Source organism: Eubalaena glacialis, chromosome 11 (assembly GCF_028564815.1).
Source record: "Eubalaena glacialis isolate mEubGla1 chromosome 11, mEubGla1.1.hap2.+ XY, whole genome shotgun sequence".
Lineage (NCBI taxonomy): Eukaryota > Metazoa > Chordata > Mammalia > Artiodactyla > Balaenidae > Eubalaena > Eubalaena glacialis.
The window spans coordinates 59,493,949-59,519,692 of record NC_083726.1 but is presented as its reverse complement, the minus strand read 5'-3'; the positions used below and the strand labels follow the sequence as shown (position 1 = coordinate 59,519,692).

The 25,744-nt window shown below is 39.2% G+C and overlaps 1 protein-coding gene and 2 pseudogenes across 16 annotated transcripts in view; 1 reads left to right on the top strand and 2 right to left on the bottom strand.

The window, feature by feature from the left end:
- Positions 1-25,744, bottom strand: part of R3HDM2 (R3H domain containing 2) — a 153,109-nt gene that overhangs the window by 94,708 nt on the left and 32,657 nt on the right. For 12 of the 16 annotated variants that reach the window (XM_061205814.1, XM_061205818.1, XM_061205812.1 and 9 more), the window contains one exon: positions 15,502-15,564. The exons of 1 other annotated variant lie outside the window; for it this stretch is intronic. The gene's annotated coding sequence lies outside the window, so the exon portion shown is untranslated. Of the gene's footprint in view, positions 1-1,432; positions 1,489-15,501; positions 15,570-25,744 lie in introns of all 16 variants that reach the window. 3 more of the 16 variants (XM_061205806.1, XM_061205804.1, XM_061205807.1) reach the window with 2 other exon arrangements.
- On the bottom strand, positions 12,294-15,524 carry LOC133101668 (BOLA class I histocompatibility antigen, alpha chain BL3-6-like; annotated as a pseudogene).
- Positions 19,397-19,957, top strand: LOC133101180 (putative hydrolase RBBP9; annotated as a pseudogene).

Sequence of the window (25,744 nt, the reverse complement as noted above, 5' to 3'; positions counted from 1 at the left end):
TTCCTTACCTGCCTGCACAGAGATACTAATAATACTCAGTAATTTCACACATAATCCTACCAGAGAGGATAATTCAATTAACTAAATTATACTGAAGCTCTTGTTTTAGGCTCCAAATATGATGGGATATAATAGAAAGATATCCAAAAGAGCAGGTTAGGGAAAAGGCACCTTTCTGCATTTCTCTCACGCTTTTATCCGCAACCCCACTGAATCTGGCATAGGTCGATCCTATCAACTCTTAAGAGCTTCAAAGCAAGTCTACAAACCATATCCTACACCCCATCAAGTTCTCAAAAACATTATTATGGTTTTTAAATTTTCTTAAATCAATCCATTTATCTCTCTGATGAATGCTCATTTTCAAACTAAGGGTTAGAACATTGTAGCAGAAGTATGTAATCTTCTATTCTGAAACAGATTGAAACAACTTTGACAACATTATACAGAACACTTTCAGATAGACAGAATGATGGCTGGTAAAAAGATACCTCAGCAGCATATCCTGCATAACTTAGAATTAAAAGTGTGTCGACAAGGGGGACCTGTTGTGGCTGTGCTTTCTGATTCACACAAATCCCCAAACTAGGCTGGGTGCTTATTTTAATAAAATTATATCCTCCACGTTGGTCTGATTCCATCTACAACATAAAGCATCATCGTAAAGAAAAACTACTTTTGGTGACTTCAGAATACTATTAGCAAAAGACAAGTATGATATTCCTGGATACTGGCTAAATAAACTCGCAATAGCCCTAAATTCCATGACTGAACTTAGACTAACATAACTCCTCCCTAAACTAAATTCAAAGCTTTCTTTAAAAAAAAAACAAAGACACAAAAGCCAAAAAGTTCCAACACATCCTATTCTAGACCAAAAATACAAAGCTATAAATGTCTAGACATGCCTCAAGGTGTGTAATTACTAAAGCTAATTAGCATTCTCAAAATTAAACATCCACAGCAATGCTTAAGGAATGGGGGGAGGGCAGATGTATCTAACAAATAAAGAAAACAGGATTCTGGAATTAACCAATGTAACTTGCTAGGAGAATAAAAATGATTATCAGCTTCCTAAGTCTCAACTAAAATGTGAAACTTTTTGTTGCTATTATTCACTGGGAAAGTAGGAATTAATTGGGCAGGAAGCTCAGAACTATGATATTAATTTTGTAATAATGATAACATTGAAAGATCCTTTCATTCGTACTAAGAAGATGGTGTTTTAAAAGAAAACATATTTTAAAAAATCTATAGTAAATCATCTTTTTCTGTAAGATCACGACACTAGAGTTGTGCCATATAATTTTACCTCTAATCCTCACATACCTTTATCCTAACAAAGACTATAAATATGGGATCCTGGGTAAAAAGATTCAGTATTCTGCACAGTATAGTTTTTAGAGATTTGATTTCCCCACCTGCCACTTACAAGCTGTGTGATCTTGGATAAGCTGCTTAACCTCTTGGTGCCTCAGTTTCCCTTATCTGTAAAACAAAGGTTAATAATAACTATCTCATGGGGTTGTAAATATTAAAGTGAGTTAATATACCGGTAAAATGCTTAGATACATGGAAAATATTTTAAATAAATGTTAGCTATTATTTTGTTGTTGTTATTTAGTCTCCTCTAAACCAATACAAGATCAGGGATACTATTTTTTAAATTTGGAAGAATTAATATAGAAATATTATTATCTGTTTTATAGTTTCTCTGAAACTGAGGGCTTTGCTTACATAGAATGAACAGAATAAGTAGGTCCAGAGTGATATTAGGTTTTAAGGCCCTCAACATGCATTTTCCTTTTAGAAATAAATATTCTGGGATGCAGACTAATTTTCCTGTGCCAGAGGAATGAAGTTCCCTTCCTGTACCTACCAGGAAAATCAATCATGCAGGTGACAAATAAGTAAATTCTAATATGTTAAATGCTACCTAGAGCTGCTCACAAGGTTAAATGGAAATAGAAGGAACAGTCATCTAAATCACACTGGAGGAAAGGCTTCCAGAAGGAGGGGATGCTTAAGCCTAATAATCCTCAAGGACAAACAGTATTTAGCCAAATAGAGAAGTGGAGAAACAGACTTAGATTCCATATTTAACAACTGGATGATCTGAGGAAAGTTACTTCACTCTTTAAATCCCAGTTTCCTCATCTACAAAATAAAATGGTAAAAGTACTTCTTTTGGAAGACTGTGTAAAGATTAAATGAGATAATATATGTAAAGTACTTAGAACAGTGCCAGGAACATAGTGTGAACCCAATAATATCATTAACACAGATGTATGGGTCACCATGATGCTTTCTCAGAACTGCAAGTATTGCGTAAAGAAAGCTATAGTATAAGGTACTCACAGAAAAGTGTTTGGAGAAGAAGCTAGAGGTTAGTGGAAACAGGATCATAAAACATCTTGTGTACTAACTAAAGCAATGGGAAACTTGTAAAGGACTTTCAGAAAGTAGTTATATGATATTTCTATTTTAGAAAGATTACTTTTGCTACAATGTGGATGGGTTAGAAAGAAGATAAAACAGAGGCAGAGATACCAAGTAGGGAAAAGATTAGATAAGCATTCTGGCTGTAGAATGAGGGGACTCTGACCCAAGAGGCATTAAGGAGGTAGAATCATTAAGACTTGGTGACACAGGAGGTATGTGTGATGGTTGGGAGAAGAGAAGTCTAAGAGAACACCCAGGCAACCAGAGAGAAAAGGAGTTATCAAAGTGTGGCCTGGGACCCCCGGGAAGCTCCAAGACTTTTTCGTGGGATATGCAAGGTCAAAACCATTTTTATAATAATGGTTTTGGTTAAGACCTTATTCACCCTTTTCACTCTCATGCCCTCAAAGATACACAAGAGCATTTTCCAGAAGCTATATGACATGTAATATCACAACTAACTGAATGAAAGGCAGATACGAGAATTCATCTGTATTCTATTAACCCCAACACTAAATTATTTGCAAAAATTAAAAACAATGACACATTTCTCATAAATTTTGTTGCTGTTGTTATGGGGAAAAAAATTTTTTTAATTCACTTTTACGTTAACATGTAATGGATTTATTATCATTTTTAAATGAATTAATGTTTTTTAAATTTCTCAGTTTTAATTTCTAATACATTAATATTGATAGTTATAACCTACATAAAACAAAAGCTCTTTTGGAGGCCTCAGTAATTTTTAAGAGTACAAAGAGATTATGATACCAAAAAGTTTGAGAACAATTGGGGTAGACATTTCCACCACTGAGATACGAATACTGAAGGAGAAACCAGTTTGGGGAAAAAAAAGATAATAAAGTTCTGTTTAAAACATGGTAAATGTGATGTGCCCACAAGCTGACATAATCAAAGTGCCCGATAGGCAGTTACACTGATGCAACTGGATATCTAGACCACCAAACTGTGACAGAAGTCGAAACCTTGGATTTTAAAAGGAGAGTGCATGGTGAGAACAGTGTCAGATTAACCACAGAAAAGACTAGAGAGGTGAGCATAGGCCTCAGGACACACCAATATTTAAGGAATAAAGAAGAGGAAGAGAACTCCATACAGAGGAAAAGTAAGAAAAATTAGAAATAAAAATGAAAACTAAAGGAGCATATCACTAGCTATAATTAAAGAGAAAGCTGTTCAGGGCTTTGAAGAAAAGCAAAACACCAATCCATCATTAGTAATGCCAGGGAAAGACAGAAAAGATAAACGAAATCCAGTATTAACTCAAAACTCTCATTTTAGCCAGGAGTTTCAATTTCTTCCCATACAATACTTTTTTCTTATCCGAGTTACTCATAAAGAATGAAATGATTTCAGGTTCATCTTCTTTGCCTTCTTTGTTCACCCTCTGGAGGAAATGCAAACAAAAAAATGACCAAAAGGATAGAGATGGAAAGAAAAGAAAGATCCTGTATGAAATATATGAAGGGAACTGACTGAAGCAGTGACTCAAGGAAGAGGCATTCATTCATTCATGCAACAAATACTCTGTGAGTAACCATTCTGTGCGAGGCATCATGATACACACTGCTGAAAAACAGCTGACTAAGCATATACCAAGCTATGCCCTTGTTCATCAGCAGAAACAATAGACTGGGAATAGAAATAAAACTTTCCTGATGAGACTAGCATAAGCAGAGGCAGCTCTATTCTAAAGGTGGCTCTAGCAGATTCCCAGAGCTCAGTTACCTAATTACTGAAATGTGTCCTAATTCCACAAAATAACTCCAAAGAAGTATTTTCTTCAAGTGTTTGATAGCTACTAGCCATGTGATCCTGTGGCAATACTTATCTCTCTGAATTTTTACATAGATAAGCACAGCTTTGAAATTCAGAGAGAAATCTTTAAGAAATACTTGTATATATATTAAATCACCATTAACTCTGAGATAAGCTCCAAAACTAATAATAAAGGTCAAAGGAGAATTACCTAGCTAGATGTACCTAGGCTGGAAAAGGCTGCTTTAACTGGTTAACTCTACCCTTTAAATAAAGGAAAATGTAATTTAAAAAATATGGTTATTCTTTTAAGGAAAGGACTATAAGGATAAGAATAGAGAAAAGGCATTTGAAAACACCCAGAATCTAGCATTACATTCAAAGAGAATCCTGAACAAGAAAGGATATATTATCACACACAAGCTGTCACAAAAATCTTTTCCCACCATCATTGTGTGCTATGGTAGCTGACCTATTTCTAGCTCTAAGCCTGTATCTATCTGATTGATTTGCAAACTTCCGAAAGTAGCTGGGCTTCAAGAGACACTGAACGAAATCAGAAGTATCTTTTTGTCTGAGTTATATTTAGCCTCCATTCCCACCTCACCCCTCAACCGGCCATTTTTTTAAAACAACTTAAGAAAGGAAGGAATTTGGGGACAGTAGTTAATAACAGTGGATGTTCCTAATGTTATTGAAAACTCTGGGGGTTGGGGTGGGGATCTCACTTCTGACTAACTTGGAATAACAGGGATGATGTTTATCTTCCTGGAAGAAACAATAAAAAACCAGACAAATGTGTGAAACACTGGTGTTTAAGACACTGGACAACAGGCAATGAAGGACAATGATTCCTCAGAGATGGGAAACAAATAAGGTAAGCTCTATGATTACCCAAGTTTAATGCCTAGGGAGAGTTTCCAAGAAATGTCAAAAGAGGGAGTTTAAGGGGAACCTAGGCATGCTCCAACATGCTCCCTAAGTGGAGAACACAGGAGTGAAAGTCTGAGAGAGCAAAGGAGTCTAGAGCTCATAGAAGAGAGTAAGCCACAGATTGGAGAAATATCTGCAAACCACATATCCAACAAAAGACTTGTATATAGAATATATAAAGAATTCTCAAAACTCAACAGTAAAGAAACAAACAATCCAAATAGAAAATGGGCAAAAGACATGAACAGACATATTCAAAATCATTAGCCATTAGAGAAATACAAATTAAAACCAAAATGAGATATCACTGCACACCTAACATAATGGCTAAAATAAAAAATACTGTTTGGAATTCCCTGGTAGTCCAGTGGTTAGGATTCCATGCTCTCACTGCCAAGGGCCTGGGTTCATTCACTGATCAGGGAACTAAAATCCCACAAGCTGCGCAGCATGGCCAAAAAAAACGAAACAAAACAAAAAAACTGTCAATACCAAATGTTGGCAAGGATGCAAAGAAACTAAATCACTCATACATAGCTGGTAGGAATGTAACATGGCAAAGCCACTCTAGAAGAAAGTCTGGCAGTTTCTTATAAAATGAAATATGCAATTACCATGCCACCCAGCAACTGTACTCTTGGACCTTTATTCCAGAAAAATAAAAACTTATGTTTACACAAAAACCTGTATGTGAATGTTCACAGTAGCTTTATTCATAATAGCCCAAAACTGGAACCAATACAGAAGTCCTTCAACAGGTGAATGCTTAAACAGACTTGGGATAGCCATACCATGGAACACTACTCAGCAATAAAAGGGTACAAACTATTGATACACACACACATATACAACTTATATGGACCTCAAGGGAATTATGCTGAGTGGGGGCAAAAAAAAGTCAACCTTAAAGGGTTATATACTGTATGATTCCATTTAAATAACATTTTGAAATGACAATATTATAGAGATGGAGAACAGATTAGTGGTTGCCAGGGTTACAGGTTTATGAGCGGGGTGGAGGTAGGTAGGATAGGAGTGGTTATAAAAGGGCAACAAGGACTTTGCTGGTGGTCCAGTGGTTAAGACTCCACGCTCCCAATGCAGGGGGCACGGGTTTGATCCTTGGTCGGGGAACTAAGATCCCAGATGCTGCGTGGTGCAGCCAAAAGAAAAAAAAAGGGCAACAGGAAAAATTCTTGTTTGAATAGAACTGTTCTGTACTTTGATGGTGGCTGTAGATATACAAATTCACACATGATGAAATTCCATAGAACTACACACACACACACACACACACACACACACACACACACACAGGAGTAGATGTAAAACTGGTCAGATATGAATAAACTCTGAAGACTGTACCAATATCAATTTCCTAGTTTTGATATTGTCCTATAATTATACAAGCGTTACCACTGGGAGAAAATGGGTGAAAAACACATGGAACATGTACAACTTCTTATAAATTATACTTATTTCATAATGAAAAGTTAAGATAAATGACTGAGAAACAATACAGATTATAGAAATAGTAAAGAAAGATATTTAGAAAGTTATTATAACTGTATTCCATATATGCAAAAATCGAAAGGAAAAAGTAGGCATGTTAGAAGAAGTAAAAAAATCTCTGATATGTTAGAGATAAAACTACACTACGTAAGACTAACAGCAGATTAGAAATTGCAACAGAATACATCAGGGGAAAAAACTAAATAAAATGAACAAATTACCAGTGAACTGTGGAATAATTTCAAATTACCTAATATATGTGTCAGTGGTATCTCCAAAGAAGAGAGAGGAAAAAAATATTACAGAAAACAATAACTTAAAAGTTTCCAAATTGGAATAAAACTATAAATACACAGATCCAAGAAGCTCAAAGAACAAAACACCTTATTACCAAACTACCTAAAACGAGTAATACAGAGTAAATCTTAAAAGTAGCCAGAGAAGGGGCTTCCCTGGTGGTGCAGTGGTTAAGAGTCTGCCTGCCAATGCAGGGAACATGGGCTCGAGCCCTGGTCCGGGAAGATCCCACATGCCGCGGAGCAACTAAGCCCGTGCACCACAACTACTGAGCCTGTGCTCTAGAGCCCACAAGCCACAACTACTGAGCCCGCATGCCACAACTACTGAAGTCCGAGCGCCTAGAGCCTGTGCTCTGCAACAAGAGAAACCACCGCAATGAGAAGCCGGCACACTGCAACAAAGAGTAGCCCCCGCTCGCCGCAACTAGAGGAAATCCGTGTGCAGCAACAAAGACGCAATGCAGCCAAAAATAAACAAATAAAATAAATTAATAAAAAAAAAAGTAGCCAGAGAAAAAGGACTTATTATCTATAGAGGAACAAAGATGAAGATAACAACAGAATTCTCGCTGGAAACTATTCAAGTCAGAAGACAATGGAGTGGTATCTTAAAAGACTGAAAGAAAAAAAAAACTGTCAACCAAAAATTCTATACTCACAGAAAATATCTTTCAAAAATGAAGGCAAAATAAAGTAAATAAAATAAAACTTTTTTATTTAAAATAAATAAAACTTTTCAGACATACAAAAGCTGAAAGAATTCATCACCAGCAGACCTGTACTAGTCCTTCAAGATGAATGAATATGATAACAGATGAAAATCTGGATCTACATAAAGGAGTTAAGAGCATAAGTGGTAACAATGTGGGTAAATAGAAAAAACTCTTTCTTCGTTATTTAAATATCTTTTTAAAATACTCAACTATTCAAAGCAAGAATAATTTAAAATATATTGTACAATTTATATATACAAGTAAATGTATGCCCAGGAGGGAAGAAACAGAAGTACAGTATTGTAAAATCTTATACTATACAAGAAGCAGTATAACAACATTTCCTTGAAGCAGAATGTATGGCCCACAAGGAAAAATGGCAGTCAACAGAAAGTCACTTAGGGAGCCCAAACATTGGATTTAGATAGGCTTTTAAAATAAGATCAGCCATTTTAAATAAGATCAAAAAAGGAAAGAGGGAGGGAGGAAAAAAAATCAAAAAAGTTAAGATAACTATGACTAAAGTACTAAAGAAAAAGTATGAGAAAAATATCTCACCAAAAATAGAATATTAATAGAAAGACAGAAATTACAAAAAGGAACCACAAATGGAAATTTTGGAGTTGGAAACTACAATAATGGAAATGAAAAACATCAGTAGAGAGTTCAACACAAGACCTGAGCAGGAAGAAGGAATAATCCACAAACTTGAAGCTAGGTCAATTAGGCTAGATCTGTCTGAGGAACAGAAAGAAAAAAGAATAAAGAAAAATGAACAAAGCCTCAGAACAAAGCCTAACAATTCATATTGGGAGTCCCATGACAGGAGAGAAAGGGAAAGAAAGGATATTTAATGAAATAATGGCCAAATTTTTCTCAAACACTAAATCTGCAAATCCAGGAAGCTCATCAAAAACCATGGAGGTCAGAAGGCAATGGGAAGATTTATTCAAAGTGCTGAAAGAAAAAGACTATCAACCAAGAATTCTATCTCCAGCAAAACTATCCTTCAAAAACAAAGGAGAAATTAAGACATTCCTAGATAAAAATGAAAGAACTCATCACTAGCAGATCTAGTTTACAAGAAATACTAAAGACAGTCACTCAGGCTGAAATAAAAGGACTCTAATGCAGTATCTCAAATCCAAACAAAAAAATTAAAAGTACTGGTAAAAGTAACTATATAGGTAAATGTAAAAGATAGTATAAATAAATGTTTTGTTTGTAACTCTTTGTCTATCTGATTTAAAAGACAACTAAATAAAGCTATGATTATAAACCTGTGTTGATGGGCACACAATGTACAAAGATGTAGTTTGTATGTAATAGAACAAAAGAGAGAAGAGGGAACAGAGCTATACAGACACAAAGTTTTGCACACGACTGTAACTGAGTTGGTATTAAATTAAACTACATTGTTATAAATTAAGATGTCAACTGTAATCCCCAGGACCACTAAGGAAATAACTCAATTTCATAAAAGGAATCTGCAAAACCCCATAAATAACATCCTACTTAAAGATTGAATGCATTTATCCTAAGCTCAGTAACAAGACAAAGACATAAACTTTTGCACTGGAGGTTCTAGCTAAGGCAATGAGGCACTAAGAAGAAAGAAAAGGCATCCAGACTGGAAAAGAAGTAAAAACGATCTCTATTTGCAGATGACAAGATCCTGTATCTAGACAATCCTAAGGAATCCACTAAAAACTAATAAACAAGTTCAACAAGGTTGCAAGATACAAGGTCAATATACAAAAATTGATTGTATTTCTATACACAAGCAATGAACAACTCAAAAGTGAAGTGAAGGGGGGAAAAATTTACAATAGTAACAAAAATAATACTTAGTTATAAATTTAACAAAAGAAGTGTAATGGGGTAGGGTTAAAAAAATGTAACTTGCATATTGAAAATCACGAACTATTATTGAGAGAAATGAAATAATATCTAAATAAGAGTAAATCCATCCTATGTGCATCAATTGGAAGACTTACTGCTAAGATGGTAACACTCCCAAAACTGATCTACAGATTCAAAGCAATCCCTATCAAAATCCCGGCTGGCTTTTTTTTTGCATAAAATGACAAACTGATCCTAAAATTCACATGGAAATGCAAGGGACCTAGAATAAACAACATAATCTTAAAAAAGAACAACAAAATTGGAGGACTCACATTTCCCAAGTTCAACTAACTACACAAAGCTATAGTAATCAAAACAGTATTGTAGTGGAATAGCATTGAAAGTCCAGAAATAAATCCTTACATTTATGGTCAACTGATTTTTGACAAGGGTGCCAAGACAATCAAATAGGCCAAAGACAGTCTTTTCAACATGCAGTAATGAGACAAGTGGATATCTATACATAAAAGAAAAAGTTGGAACCATACCTCACACCATACACAAAAATTAACTCAAAATGGATCACAGACCTAAATGTAAGAGCTAAAACCATAAAACTCTTAAAGAAAAAAATAGATTCAGTGGACTTAATCAAATTTAAAACTTTTGTCTGTAAACAATACCATCAAGAAAGTGAAAAAACAACCCATGGAAGAAATATTTGCAAAGCATACATCTGATAAGAAACTTGTACCCAGAACTCTTACAACTCAATAATAAAAAGACAAGTTATCCAATTTTTTAAAAGGCAAAGGATTTAAATAAATATACATTTTTCCAAAAAAGATATACAAATGGCCAATTTGTACGTGAAAAGATGCTCAACATCACTAGTCACCAGGAAAATGCAAATCAAAACCATAATGAGATACTACTTCACACCCACTAGGATGGCTGGACTCACAAAGACAGACAATAAGACGTTTGATGATGATAGACAAATTGGTACTCTCAAACATTGTCGGTGGGAATGTAAAATCATGCAACCACTTTGAAAGCAGTTTGACAGTTCCTCAGAAAGTTAAACACACAGTTACCATATGATCCAGCCATTAGACTTCTAGGTTTATAGCCAAGAGAAACGAAAACATATTTCCACACAAAAACTTGTACATAATTGTTCATAGCAGCATTATTCACAGTACCCCAAAGTGGAAACAACCTAAAAGTCCACTAACTGATGAATGGATAAACAAAATGTGATATATCCACCACACAACAGATTATTCAGCCATAAAAAAGAACAAAGTACTGGGAGTTGCCTGGTGGCCTAGTGGTTAGGATTCCAGGTTTTCACTGTCATGGCCCAGGTTCAATTCCTGGTGGGGGAACTGAGATCCCGCAAGCCACATGGCGCACCCAAAAAAAAGAACAAAGTACTGATACATGCTAAAACTTGGATGAACCATGAAAACATTATGCTAAGTGAAAGAAGCCAATCACAAAAGTTCACATACTGTCTGATTCCTTTTATATTATATATCCAGACTAGGCAAATCCATAGAGACAGAAAGCAGATTAGAAGTTACCAAGGGATGGGGGGGAAGAGAGAATGGGGAATGATTAGTTAATGGGCATGGGGTGGTTTATGGAATAATGAAAAAGTTTTGGATCTAGAAAGTGCTTGTGATTGCAGAACACTGTAAATATACTAAATACCAATGAACTGTACACTTTAAAATTGTTAATTGTACGCTACGTGAATTCACGTCAAAAAAAAAGAAAAAATAAAGAAAGAAATTAACTTGGAGGGAAAAATAAAGTATATGTCCATACAAAGATTTGTACACAAATATTCATAGCATAACTTTATCTGTAACTGCCAAAAACCGGAATAAACCCAAATGTCCCTCAGTAAGTGAATGCATGAACAAATTGTGTTACAGCTGTACAAAAGATCACTACTCAGCAATAAAAAGGAATAACTATTGATACATGCAACAACATAGATGAATCTCAAAATAATTAGCTTGATAAAAAAAGCCAAACCAAAAATAAGTAAATATGAGAGTATACACTTTATGATTCCCTTTATATAAAATTCTAGACAATGCAAACTACTCTATAGTGACAGAAAATTGATCAGTGGTTGCCAGGAGACTACAGAGGTTGGGAGAAGGATAACAAATGGGGATAAGAAAACTTGTGGAGGTGATAAATATGTTCATTATGTCTTTTTTTTTTTTTTGTATTCCATTGTTCATACCAAGGAATGAGTGAGAAATCCATCCAGGGAATAGTTTCAGAGAGCAAGGATTCATAGATTTTCATTATCTTGAGCTGATAACACTTCGTCAGTCTTCCACCTGGCTACATACCCCAGGGTAGAAAAACCAACATGTGTCTCCAGCATACGTCTTGCTCTTTTCTTCCCAGGAAAAAACAAGGTTTAAGTGTGGATTTAAGGCTCCTCCCCAACCTGAGCGCTCTCTGATCACTGACCTCAGTCGTTCCCAATCCGGCTGAATCCCAAGATTGCTTGTAAGGATTGCTGCAAAATACTCAGGCTTCTTCCCAGACCCACCATCTCAGAATGCTGGGCACGGAGCCCAAGATTTGCTTATTCAACAAGCCCTACAGGTGAGGCTGGTGCACAGCCATGTGGGAATCCTGGTCTACGTTCTTGCTACTAAATGTGATCTGAAAGCAGAATCAGCACCAACCTTGTTATAATACAGAATCCCATGCCCTACTACAGACCTTCTGAATCTTACCAAGATGTCCCGGTGATTCTTAGGCAAATTAAAGTTTAGGACTCCCTGGTCTCTGTGCTGTCTAGACGCAGTGCCAAAACTCTGCAGTCTGCTCAGGTGTGTGGTCTGATCAGATCACGTAGCACTGGGACTTCCAGGGTTTAATCCTTGTTCCTTTCCAGTTTTTGGTACTTTGGAAAAGATGGAAAGAATAATCCAGGAAACAGCGCTTTAGGACTGGTGAAAGATAACATCACAGCCCTGGGCACTGTCGCTGCCTGAGTGCTTCTTCCTCCAGATCACAGCTCCAGCCACCACAGCTCCAGTGACCACCAACAGAACCAGGCCAACAATGATGCCATGAGGACGGTGGGCTGAAGAGGTTCGGCCTCGCCCTGGTTGTAGTAGCCGCGCAGGGTGTTCAGGTTCACTCGTAAAGTCTGTGCGTGGTGCTTGTAGATCCGCGAGTTCCGATCCCAATACTCCGGCCCCTCCTGCTCCACCCATGGCACCCGCGGCTCCATCCTCGGATTCGGGGCGTCGCTGTCGAACCGCACGAACTGCGTGTCGTCCACATAGCCGACAGAGATGAAGGGGGGCTCCCCGCGGCCGGGCTGGGACACCCCGGTGTAGAAATTCCTCAGGGAGTGGGAGCCTGGGGGCAGGGAGGGGTGAGACCCACCCGACCCTCCTCCCGCGCGGTCCCGGGGTCCGAGGTGTTGGGGCCGGGAGGGGGAAGGGGGCGAGGGGCTCGTGAGACCTTCATTATGTCTTGATTGGGGTGACAGTTTTACAGTGAACACATGTCAAAACTTAACAAATTGTACGTTTTAATATGTACAGTTTACTGTATGTCAATTATTAAAAGCCTCAATTAAGCTCTTTTTTGAAAATATGATAGGGCAATGTACGCATGCTGGCAACTCAATAATTGATAAGGTAGTAATAAAGCGGTTTTACTTTACCTTGCTGAGTGTACAGGCAACTCTTGGCAACATTAAACATGGAGAACCACTCAAAGTAGCATATAAATTTGAATTTTTGTGAACTTAAAAATACTTCCACGACTTCTCTGGTGGTGCAGTGGTTAAGAATCTGCCTGCCAATGCAAGGGACACAGGTTCGATCCCTGGTCCGGGAAGATCCCACATGCCGCGGAATGACTAAGCCTGTGCACCACAACTATTGAGCCTGCGCTCTAGAGCCCACGGGCCACAACTACTGAGCCCACTTGCCACAACTACTGAAGCCTACAGCCTGTGCTCCGCAACAAGAGAAGCCACCGCAATGAGAAGCCCATACACCGCAACGAAGAATAGCCCCTGCTCGCTGCAACTAAAGAAAAGCCCACATGCAGCAACGAAGACCCAATGCAGTCAAAAATAATAAATAAATTTTTAAAAATTAAAAAAAAATACTTCCGGGGGACTTCGCTGGGGTCCAGTAGTTAAGAATCCGCCTTCCAATGCAGGGGACATGGGTTCGATCCCTGGTCAGGGAACTAAGATCCCATATGCCACGGGGCAACTAAGGCTACGCACCACAACTACTGAGCCCACGCGCTCTGAAGCCCGCACACCACAGATAGAGAGAAGACTGCACGCTGCAACGAAGAGCCTGCGCGCTGCAACTAAGACCCGATGCAGCCAAATACATAAATAAAATTAAAAAAAAAAAGAAACTTCCATTAACCTACATTATAATTTCAGAGATGCTCAATCTTCATTTTTGACTGATCTTCAGTCGGTAGTGCTAGACACCCTGCCAGTTCTGGCAAGTACTACAATTAATGTAATCTGTAAACAAGCATTTAGATACACCAAAAAAAGCTCCTACAAGAAACCCTAATAAGGTTCCTTAAACTTGAAAATACTTGTGAATAGTATCTCAAGCGTGATGAAATCAACAAAAAACCCTCTATTATCTATATTAATCACCTCTTAAGAATTCCCCAATTATAGGTATCTACCTTTTGTAGATATTTACTCAAAAAATATAAACTATTGCAAAACTTTTTATCTACTTTCTAAAAAGTTCAAAAAGCTTTAAGGTTAAAAACCCTAAGCTGGGGCTTCCCTCCTGGTGCAGTGGTTAAGAATCTGCCTGCCAATGCAGGGGACACGGGTCCGAGCCCTGGTCCAGGAAGATCCCACACGCTGCAGAGCAACTAAGCCCATGCACCACAACTACTGAGCCTGCACTCTAGAGCCTGCGAGCCGCAACTACTGAGCCCACATGCCACAACTACTGAAGCCTGCGCGCCTAGAGCCCGTGCTCTGCAACAAGAGAAGCCACTGCAATGAGAAGCCCGCACACCGCAACGAAGAGTAGCCCCCACTCGCCACAACTAGAGAAAGCCCGCGCACAGCAACAAAGACCTAACACAGCCCAAAAAAAAAAAAAAAAAAGCCTAAGCTGAATTTTTCTTTACCAAAAGATATTTCCACTGTTTTAAAGACAAACTAAAAGGACTTTCCTGTTGGTGCAGTGGTTAAGAATCCTCCTGCCAATGCAGGGGACAAGGGTTCGATCCCTGGTCCGGGAGGATCCCACATGCTGTGGAGCAGGCTAAGCCCATGTGCCACAACTACTGAGCCTGTGCTCTACAGCCTGCGCGCCATAACTACTGAGCCCACGTGCCACAACTACTGAAGCCTGCACGCTCTAGGGCCCGCCTGCCACAACTACTGAGCCCGTGTGCTGCAACTACTGAAGCCCACACGCCTAGAGCCCGTGCTCCGCAACGAGAAGCCACCGCAATGAGCAGCCCGCACACCACAACGAAGAGTAGCCCCTGCTCACCGCAACTAGAGAAAGCCCATGCACAACAACGAAGACCCAACGCAGCCAAAAAAAAAAAAAAAAAGACACACTAAAAGCATGATGTATTCAGCAATGAGGAAAAGTTATGGAAATAAGGGTGAAATACAGCCAATCAAAACCATTTTACATTCATGATATTTATGCCAGGTAAGAAATGACATCACCTAACCCAAGCTACCATCATCTCTCACTTTGACTATTACAGTAGCTTTTTTCCATTTTTTAATTCAGATGAATTCAATCTTGATATACTGTGAGTCTCAATCTCTTCATCTATTAAATGGGTGCAGTAACACTCCCAACCTTATGAGATTGTGTGAGGATTAAATGAGATCAAGGGTAAAGCACTTAGTTTGTTGCCTGGCACATAAGAAGTATTCCATAAATGTTACCTATTATTACCTGAATAAATGTTCAGCCTCCATGAGTCCAGTGCTGGAATGGCGTCACATATAAGTAACAAGTCTAACCTCCAAAAAAAAAAAAAAAAAAAAAAAAAAAAGGTAAGTTAAAAGCAATTTCAATCTTAATATATTGAGACTCTCAAAGAAAATAAAAAGATCTATTTCAAATCAGCTTCTTAATATCTTCTTTCCCAATTCCTTTTGCTCACAATATTTCTTATAACCCTACACCTTGTGCTGAACCCTCTATATCCATCCCTACTCTCAATTCACAATAAAACACTATTCATTTGGCTCTTTCCCCTCTGTTGATCCCCTCTACTTATAAGCAGTTCCCGGTCCCCTCTCTAATACAAACAAATCATCCAGTCTTACTCCTTGAAATTCTTCAGCTGTTTTTTACCCATTATCCTTCCACACAAGACAAATCTAGAAACTGATCTAGCAGATCTAGAATATCTCTTGGTAGGTGCAAAGCAAAAGCAGAGGTCAGAGACAGAATTTTCTTCTATGAGTAGAAATAAGTATCACAAACACATAATTTAATATCTCCTCACTCCAACTGCAATATTTATTATTATTGCTCTTACGGGACTCTGAGGGCTGGCTGCTGCTTAATCCACTTCAACAACCCAGAGTGCTGAGTGCCACCACCAGAACCCTTAATATGCGCAAGCCAGCCTGTGTTCTTGGAAGCCCTCAAAAACCTAAGCCCCACTGCGTTCTACACAGTGAGGAGTATCCCTAACTTATAATTTTGTCTTATAACTCTATCCGGTGGATATCACATCAAAAGTCCACCTTCCCAATATCTTACACAGATTTCTGTGAAAAAGCTCTTCTAGTTTTTTTATGGCCCCTTCCTCTCAGGGTTTTGGCATTGGAGACGTATGGTAGTTTGGTTAGGATTGGGAGGCATGACCAAAGGATATTGCCCTTCCCCTTTTCACTGCCAATCTTGGTCCTGAAACATGGCTGCATGGTGAATTTTTTCCCCAGGAAATGCCTTGTTCTCCCTCATGCAAAGAAATTACTGGCTGGGTTGCCTTTCCCTACAGGCCCTCAAGTCATGCCCAGATGTGTGGGATTTTTAAGTGAGCAGAGTAGGTTCAGGCTGAGAGCCTTGCCACACCAAAAAGTCACTCTCCAGCTCTGAGTCAGAGAATCAAGAACAACATAATTCAAAGCACACACTAGTACTTATTGCTATAATGGTTTTCTTGCCCTATCTGTAATCTTATCAAAATTAAAAGTGAAATACTTTCTGAAAGAAGTTGAATTCCCTTCTGCCGTCCATCCTCTTTTACCTCCATATAATTGCAGCTTTTTAATAAAATGCAATAGCCTCTTAACTAATCATTCTACTTCTGCTCTGGGCACTCTGCTATCTGTTCTCCCCAGAGAATCAAGAGTGATTTTTTTTTTTTTTAATTGAAGTATAGTTGATTTACAATGTTATGTTATGAGTGATCTTTTTAACACGTAATTCCGATCACTTAGCTTCCTTGCTCAACCAGCTTCCTTCCACCAGTGGCTTCCCATCATCCCAAGCAAGGTCTACAGAGCCTTATAAAATCTGGCCCCTGCCTACTCTTGAACATACCAAACCACATACTTCCCACAAGTCCTTTGTATTTGTTTTTCCTCCTGCCCAAAACAGTTGTCTTTCATCAGGAAATGCTGGTTCTGCCTCCCTTCAATTAATAGTTCATATGTCACTATGAAGAGGTCTGACCACCCGATTTGAAGTATCCCCTTCTCCCTTACTCTCAAATCACATCATCATATCAATCTTCTTCATAGCACTATACTCTGTAATTATCTTATTGATTTATTTGAAAATTGTCTATCTTCTCAAACAAGAATGTAAGCTCTTTGAGGGCAGAAATCTTATGTGTCTTGTTCATATGTGCCTCCAATGCCAAATAGTGTCTGACACATAATAAGCACTGTAACAGTTTTCTAATTGTTTGCTTCATTTACAAAGCCAAGTACTACCTCTAAGGTGTTAGGTTTTTAAAAACTTATTTCTAGGGACTTCCCTGGTGGTGCAGTGGTTAAGAATCCACCTGCCAACGTAGGGGACAAGGGTTCGATCCCTGGCCTGGGAAGATCCCACATGCCGCGGAGCAACTAAGCCCGTGCACCACAACTACTGAGCCTGCGTCCTAGAGCCCGCAAGTCACAACTACTGAGCCCGTGTGCTGCAACTACTGAAGCCCGCGTGCCTAGAGGTCATGCTCTGCAACAAGAAAAGCCACCGCAATGAGAAGCCTGCACACCACAACGAAGAGCAGCCCCCGCTCTCCGCAACTAGAGAAAGCCTGCGCGCAACAACGAAGACCCAACGCAGCCAAAAAAACAAACAAACAAAAAAACCCAAAAAACTTATTTCTACAGCCAATAAAATGGCCAGGCTTCAAAACCCTATGTTCTCTTCCTCATTCTAACAATCTGTCTTGTATTCTCAGAAAGCTCCCTTCCTTTCTCTGAAGGTAAAATTTGCCCTCAGAAAATTAAGATGGCAATCTTATCTGGCAACACTGTTCTCTAGGTCTGTGGGTTTCAGAGCCAATGTTCTCAGGCAGCAGCAATTACCAAAACTCTGGCTACTAGTATTGCACTGAGGAGTGCCTCACATACCAGAACCACCAGGCTAATCTGACGAAGCTGCAAACACCTGTGAGAGTACCATAGTTAGTAAGAGTTCTGTGAGGCACTCCCAACGCCTTAAAGATAACCTCACAGGAGTAGGAAGATTTAGTTCAGTCATCTGACTAGTGGCACATTCTATAAAGCCTTAATAATGACCCTGTCACCAGAAAAACAAATACTTTGTCCTAGCCTTCTAATCAACTGCATTTAGCAACCAACATCCATCTTTTGCAATAAAATGCCACCTCTGAGTTCCTATTCCTATCAAATTATCACTGGTTTGAGCAATAGATAAATCAGAAACTACAGTTAACAAATCTACTTGTCTGGCACCCAAGACAATTAATTAAACTTACTTAGAGATGCAGAATAGCCTCTAGTCACCTGGAGACAAGTTTTAAGATGCTAACAACTGTAACACTTCGGCACATCAAAATGGCTATAATGTGAAAAACAGCCACATGCCACTTCCAATGGTGCACCTATACTGAAAGTGACCTTCTCCCTCCAAAATAAATAATGTTTAAAGTCAGCTGAATCTTGAAGAATGACTCTGACTTTTCTCTAAAATAAGGGCTATGACAGCTACCTTAAGAGAGGCCCAATAAACTCAGGGCAAGGGGCTCACTGTGCTGACATTGTCACCTCATCTAGGACTTGAGATGATTCATCCTGATGGGCTGACAGGTCACTAAGACCTGCACCTTGCCCAAGATTCTTATTTACTTCACATATAAAAATACTGTCTACTCAAGACAACTGCAATCCAGACACCTTCTCCTGATAGGGAGGCTTTCCCTTCCTGACTTCACTGAGCACCTTGGAAAAAAAGTTGTCATTTCAGGCCCACTTTAGTAACTGTGGATGACTAACAAGGCATTGAAGGGCCAGGAAGAGAGCCCATAAAAAGACCAGAACGTTAAGTCTCAGCAATTACAAAAAAAAAAAAAAAAAAAAGGATTTAAAAAAAAAGACCAAAATCACCTGGAGAAGAAACTAATCTCTCCAGCATTAACAGATGTTTGGTACTATTAACGTAATTCGAAAAGCAGTCGCGAAGTCAAGACCTGAAAACATCTGGTCCTTGGCCACACCAAGAAATCACAGAAGACATCCTTTAAGCAAGTAAGCTGTGTTCTAACATGAATTTCAAGAAGAAAGACAAGGAAAGGCAATTTTCAAAAATCCACAAACTATCCCCTTAATTTAAAAGGAAGGAAGGGAGGTTGGCTGCACTCATGGCGGCGCCCTGCAAGGCGGTGTGATCATCCCCGGGAACGGGGGCTGGGATGTGGCCACCCAACGGCTGGTACGGCTGGGTGAAGAGGGGGCTAGAGCAGATACCTGGTTTCCAGTGTTTGGCTAAAAACATGCCTGACCCAGTCACAGCTCGAGAGAGCATCTGGCTGCCCTTCATGCAGACGGAGCTGCACTGTGACGAGGAGATCATCATCATAGGCCACAGTTCCGGGGCCACTGCAGCCATGAGGTATGCAGAGACCCACCGGGTGTGTGCTATTGTGTTAGTGTCTGCGTACACGTCTGACCTGGGGGATGACAATGAACGGGCAAGCGGATGCTTCAGCCGCCCCTGGCAGTGGGAGATCAAAGCCAACTGCCCTCACACTGTGCAGTTTGGCTACACTGACGATCCTTTCCTTCCTTGGAAGGAACAACAAGAAGTGGCCAACAGGTTGGAAGCCAAATTGTACAGATTCACTGACCGTGGCCGTTTCCAGAACACGGAGTTTCATGAACTGGTTAGTGTGGTCAAGCCCATGCTGGAAGTGCCAGCATAACCAGGGTGGTTCCTGCTGTTCTGCGTAACAACATGGGAGTAGGGCAACGATCAGATTATTAACAGATGACAATCATCTACTATCAGATGAATAGTGGGCATGCAAAACAGATCAAATTAAGGTCCAAAAAACACACAAGTTTCAATGTTCAAACTAAATTACAAACAATATTTTCATTTTCCATAGAATCTACATCTCCTCAAATTACTCTGACCTAAAACAGTATTTTTCCCATTTGATAAGGGACATGGGACAGCTTAACCACCCTTACCTATCCAAAGTGAATAAGACAGAAACGAAACCCAGGTTTCCTGATCCCTAGTCCAGATTAAAACTAAACAGGTTTCATGTTATGCTGTAGGAGTTGCAGCATAACATGTCCTTAAACATGCTGAGAGAGTGACACACAAGGAGGTTGAGGCAGGGGTCTGCAGGGTCAGGCAGGGATCGGTCTAAGACCAGACTGGCGAGGATTAGGGCGACGGGGAGAACTCCTGCTGGGTCCTGTCTGGATTGTTGCCATGTGGGAATTTGGCAAGGCATTGCCAGTTTTCTGATTTTCAAGGAAAGAAATTCATACACTTTTGTATTTAGGAACCATAAGTGTATGTATATATAATCCACATGTACATGAATTACGTTCAGTCCACAGACATAAGGGTTATGTTAGTTGGCAACTACAGCGTAAATAAAAAATCTGCAAACACGGCAAGACACAAAGTCCAAGCCATCCATGTGTGACCTCTGCTGTAAGTATTCACTTAGCCAGTGCTTTAGAGCTTGAGAAAAGCCTGAGAAATAGACATGATGTCAAAGGATGAAATCATGGGAACAGTTTGGATTTTGTTACAAAGTCTTAAATATTTTTAAAAATGATCTTTCCATATCTCAAATTTTGTTCTGTAAAGTGTTCTACCTTTTAATTTCCATGGTCCTTTAGATCTCTTTCAGCATCATTCCATGATTTTTCTTCTAATCATACTCCCTCAAAAAAACCCTTTTTCATTTTCCAACGTTTTTTGGCTATTATGATCCCCAAGTAACATCTCAAAACAATTCCCAGTAAATTCACACCTGATATTTGCTGCAATAATGTGAATTCCCACACTGTTCATACCTAACGAAAATTCAAAGCCATCATTTGAACCTGAAAAGGCTTTTGATTTCTAAATGTGCTCAAAAAATGTCAGGAGAGATCCTCTAAATTTTTAGCAGCAATTATCTTAGGGGATGGGAATTTTGGTAGTTACGGTGCGGTGGACGTCTCCTTTTTACATTATACACCTGGGGATTATTTGAGTTTGTGCACTGTGTCTTACTTTTATAGTTAAAAATAAAGATTAAAAACAGTTTATTTGACAAGTTAGTGAAAAGCAAAGTAGATAACTCCGTTGAATACTTTTCTTAGAGAAGCTGTTTAGCACTGATTTGACCAAGCCTATAATCAAAGCTTGATTCTATCTGAATTATTTGGAAGTAGTCATTGTTCTACGTATTCTCTGCCTTGTTTTCTGAAGTCCTTTCTTAAAAAAATTTACAAACTTATACAAATAACAGTTCATAATACTCTATTGTCCTCTTCCTCTGTAGAAAAAACCAAATATATACAATTGAGAAATAAAAAATAAAAATAAAAATAAATAAATAAAAGGAAGGAAGGGAGGGAGGGGAGGGAAGGAGGGAGAAAGAGAGAAACGAGAGAGAAAGAAGGAACAAGGAAGCGTAATGCCCAGTGTTGTAGATTAAACATGGCCACAGATTATTTGCAGCAATTCCCATCAAGAAGTGGAGCTGGGACTTCCCTGGTGGTCCAGTGGCTAAGACTCCACGCTCCCAATGCAGGGGACCCAGGTTCGATCCCTGGTCAGGGAACTAGATCCCACATGCCGCAACTAAAAGATCCCACATGCCGCAAAGATGGTCCCGCAAGTGGCAACGAAGATCCCGTGTGCCGCTAGTAAGACCCAGGGCAGCCAAATAAATAAATAAATATTAAAAAAAAAAAAAAAAAAGAAGTTGAGCTCATTTCCCCTCATTGTCTCAAAGACAATGCTGAGCAAAAAAAGACACAAAGCATATCACTATATTCTATTAATATGAAATTCAAAAACAGATAAAACCAATGTATGGTAATAGAAGTTAGAACAGTGATTATCTTTTTTTTTAATTTATTTATTATTATTATTATTATTTTTGGCTGCGCTGGGTCTTTATTGCTGTGCACGGGCTTTCTCTAGTTGTGGCGAGCAAGGGCTACTCTGCGGTGCACGGGCTTCTCACTGAGGTGGCTTCTCTTGTTGTGGAGCACGGGCTCTAGGCACGTGGGCTTCAGTAGTTGTGGCGCATGGGCTCAGTAGTTGTGGCTCACGGGCTCTAGAGCACAGGCTCAGTAGTTGTGGCGCACGGGCTTAGCTGCTCCGCGGCATGTGGGATCTTCCCGGACCAGGGCTCAAACCCACGTCCCCTGCACTGGCAGGCAGATTCTTAACCACTGCGCCACCAGGGAAGTCCCCAGTGATTATCTTTGAAGTCATTTTTGCAAAAGAGATTCTAGAGCATATTCAGTGTTTCCAGAGAAAACTGTCTATACAAGAGTATTTGAGGGGACAGCTTATAACTGATACGGTGATGGAAGCAGCTAATTGTGCTCCTGCCCATCCAGCCAAACAGATGCTGCTAGGCTTACCTCTACTTTAGGAAGGACATGCTCTAACCCCTGCACTGGTTTGTACAGCCTGGCCCTCTGTGGCTCCATGACCAAGTCAGTGCCTTAGTTTAGAACCTCATCATTTTCCACTGGACTTACCACAAAACACACTGTGACAAGGGTGATCTTTGAAAAATACAAATGTGATGGCATCACTCTCCCACACCCATACCATACATACACACCCCTCCTCCTCCTTAAAATCCTTCAAAGACTCCCCAGTGCCTATAAATTCTGCACTCCCTATCAGGGTACTTAAGTTCGTTTATAATCTAGTCCCTGACTACCTTTTTCTCTCTCTCTCTCTATATATATATATCCTGAGTTCCATAACGAATTACTTATAGTTGACCTAGAAAGCACCTCATCTCAGTATCTCTGGGTATAGAGTTGACCCTTGAACAATGAGGAGGTTAAGAACGCCAACCCTCCCCACAGTTGAAAATCCGAGTATAACTTATAATCAGCCCTCAGTATCCGCAGTTCCCCCTGTATCTGGGATTCCACAGATTCGACCAACCACAGAGCATATAACACTGTAGTATTTACTACTGAAAAACCTCCATGTTGTTCAAGGCTCAACTACGTAATGCATCCTCTATCTAAAACAGCAGTTCTCAAAATGTGGTCTCAGGAGGTCTATGAGGTGAAAGTATTTTCATAATAACAAGATGTTATTTGCCTTTTTCACAACAGTGATAAAAGCAATATAGGTATAATTGCTAGTGCCTTAGCATAAATCAAGGCAGGGGCATCAAACTGTACTAGTAATATCATCTTCTCCACCACTCCACATTTGGAGTTTAAAAAGGAAAAGATAAATTTTACTTGTGAATATCCTTGATAAACCAGTAAAATTTAATAATTTTATTAAATTTCCAACTTTGAGTACGTCTTTTTAATATTCTAAGTGTCAAAATGGGAAGTAAGTATAAAGCACTTCTCCCGCTTTACAATAATCATACAATAATTGTCTCAAGGAAAAGCAACTGAGCTACAAGCTGAACTAGCTGCTTTTTTCATGGAATACTATTATTTCTTTTTTTAAATTAATTTTTATTGGAGTATGGTTGTTTACAATGTTGTGTTACTATTATTTCTTAAGTAAACAACTGACAGGCAAACTATGGTTATTCAGACTTGGGTATGTACAATATTTTCACGAAAATGAACAAAGTGAGCCTATGACTTCAAAGAAAACAAATGAAAGTATTTGTTGCAAATGATAAAATTCAAACTTTAGCTAAAGTCAGAATTTTGAAAACATGTATCCCCTATGAGCTTGATGGCTTCTCAATACTTTAAGACTTTCCTGATGAAACGGTAGAGGTATTAATGAATGTGATTTTTAAAAACTGTATAATTAACTGTATCAAACACTTGGAAGATCTGAATAACCAAATGAACCAATATTTTCCAATTAATTAAATCATGATGTTTCAAAATCATACATGGGTAAAAGACCCATTCAACGTACTAAACAAACGAATTTTAACGTCACGAAGTACAAAAGTTCATTAATATGGTTTCATATTAATGAAACCATACAACTAACCTACATTGCAACTAACCTTTAAGAAACTACCACTTGTTGAGTTTGGGTATAATATCAAAGAATACCCACAATTACCTAAAGAAGATATTAAAATACTTCTGTCTTTTTCAGCTACATATCTCCAAGGCTGGATTTTCTTCATATATTTCAACCAAAATGACATACTGCAACAGACTGAATGCAGATGGAGATACAAGAATACAGCTATCTTCCAATAAGCTAGACATCAGAGACTTGTAAAAATATAAAACAATGTCCCTCTTTCTTCTCACTAAATCTTTTCTGTTTTAAAAATTGTTTTCACGACAATGCGGTACCACCTCACACCAGTCAGAATGGCCATCATTAAACAGTCTACAGGGACTTCCCTGGTGGTTCAGTGATTAAGAATCACCCTGCCAATGCAGGGGACACGGGTTCGATCCCTGGTCCAGGAAGATCCCACATGCCGCGGAGCAACTAAGCCCGTGCACCACAACTACTGAGCCTGAGCTCTAGAGCCCGCAAGCCACAACTACTGAGCCTGCGTGCCACAACTACTGAAGCCCGCGGGCCTAGAGCCTGTGCTCCGCAACAAGAGAAGCCACTGCAATGAGAAGTGTGCATACCGCAATGAAGAATAGCCCCGGCTCACCACAGCCAGGGAAAACCCACGTGCAGGAATGAAGACCCAATGCAGCCAAAAATAAAAATTAATTAATTAATTAATTAATTAATTAAAAGACTAAAAAAAAAAAAAAAAGTCTACAAATAACGGGACTTCCCTGGTGGTCCAGTGGTTAAGAATCTGCCTCCCAATGCAGGGGATGCAATTTTGATCCCTGGTCAGGTAAGTAAGATCCCACATGCTGCGGGGCAACTAAGCCCATGTGCCACAACTACTGAGCACATGGGCCACAACTAGAGAGAAGCCCACACACTGAAATGAGGAGCCCGCGCACTGCAGTGGAGGGTTCCGCATGCCACAATGAAGATCTCGCGTACTGCAACTAAGACCCGATGCAGCCAAAAATAAAATAAATAAATAATTTTAAAAAGTCTACAAGTAACAAACGCTGCCGCACGTCGCAACTACCAAGCCCACACACCACAACTACTGAAGCCCACATGCCTAGAGCCCATGCTCCGCAACAAAAGAAACCACCACAATGAGACACCCACGCACTGCAACAAAGAGTAGCCCCCGCTCACTGCAACTAGAGAAAGCCTGCACGCGTGGCAACAAAGACCCAGCGCAGCCACAAATAAATAAATAACTAAATGAATGAATGAATGAATGAATAAATAATTAAAATTTAAAAAAATGCTGGAGAGGGTGTGGAGAAAAGGAAATCCTTCTATCCTGTTGGTGGGAATGTAAATTGGTACAGCCACTACAGAAAACAGTATGGAGGTTCCTCATAAAACTAAAAATAAGTTGCATTATGATCTAGCAATTCCATTCCTGGGCATATATCTGGAAAAAACTATAATCCAAAAATATACATGCACCCCTATATTCATAGCAGCATCATTTACAATAGTC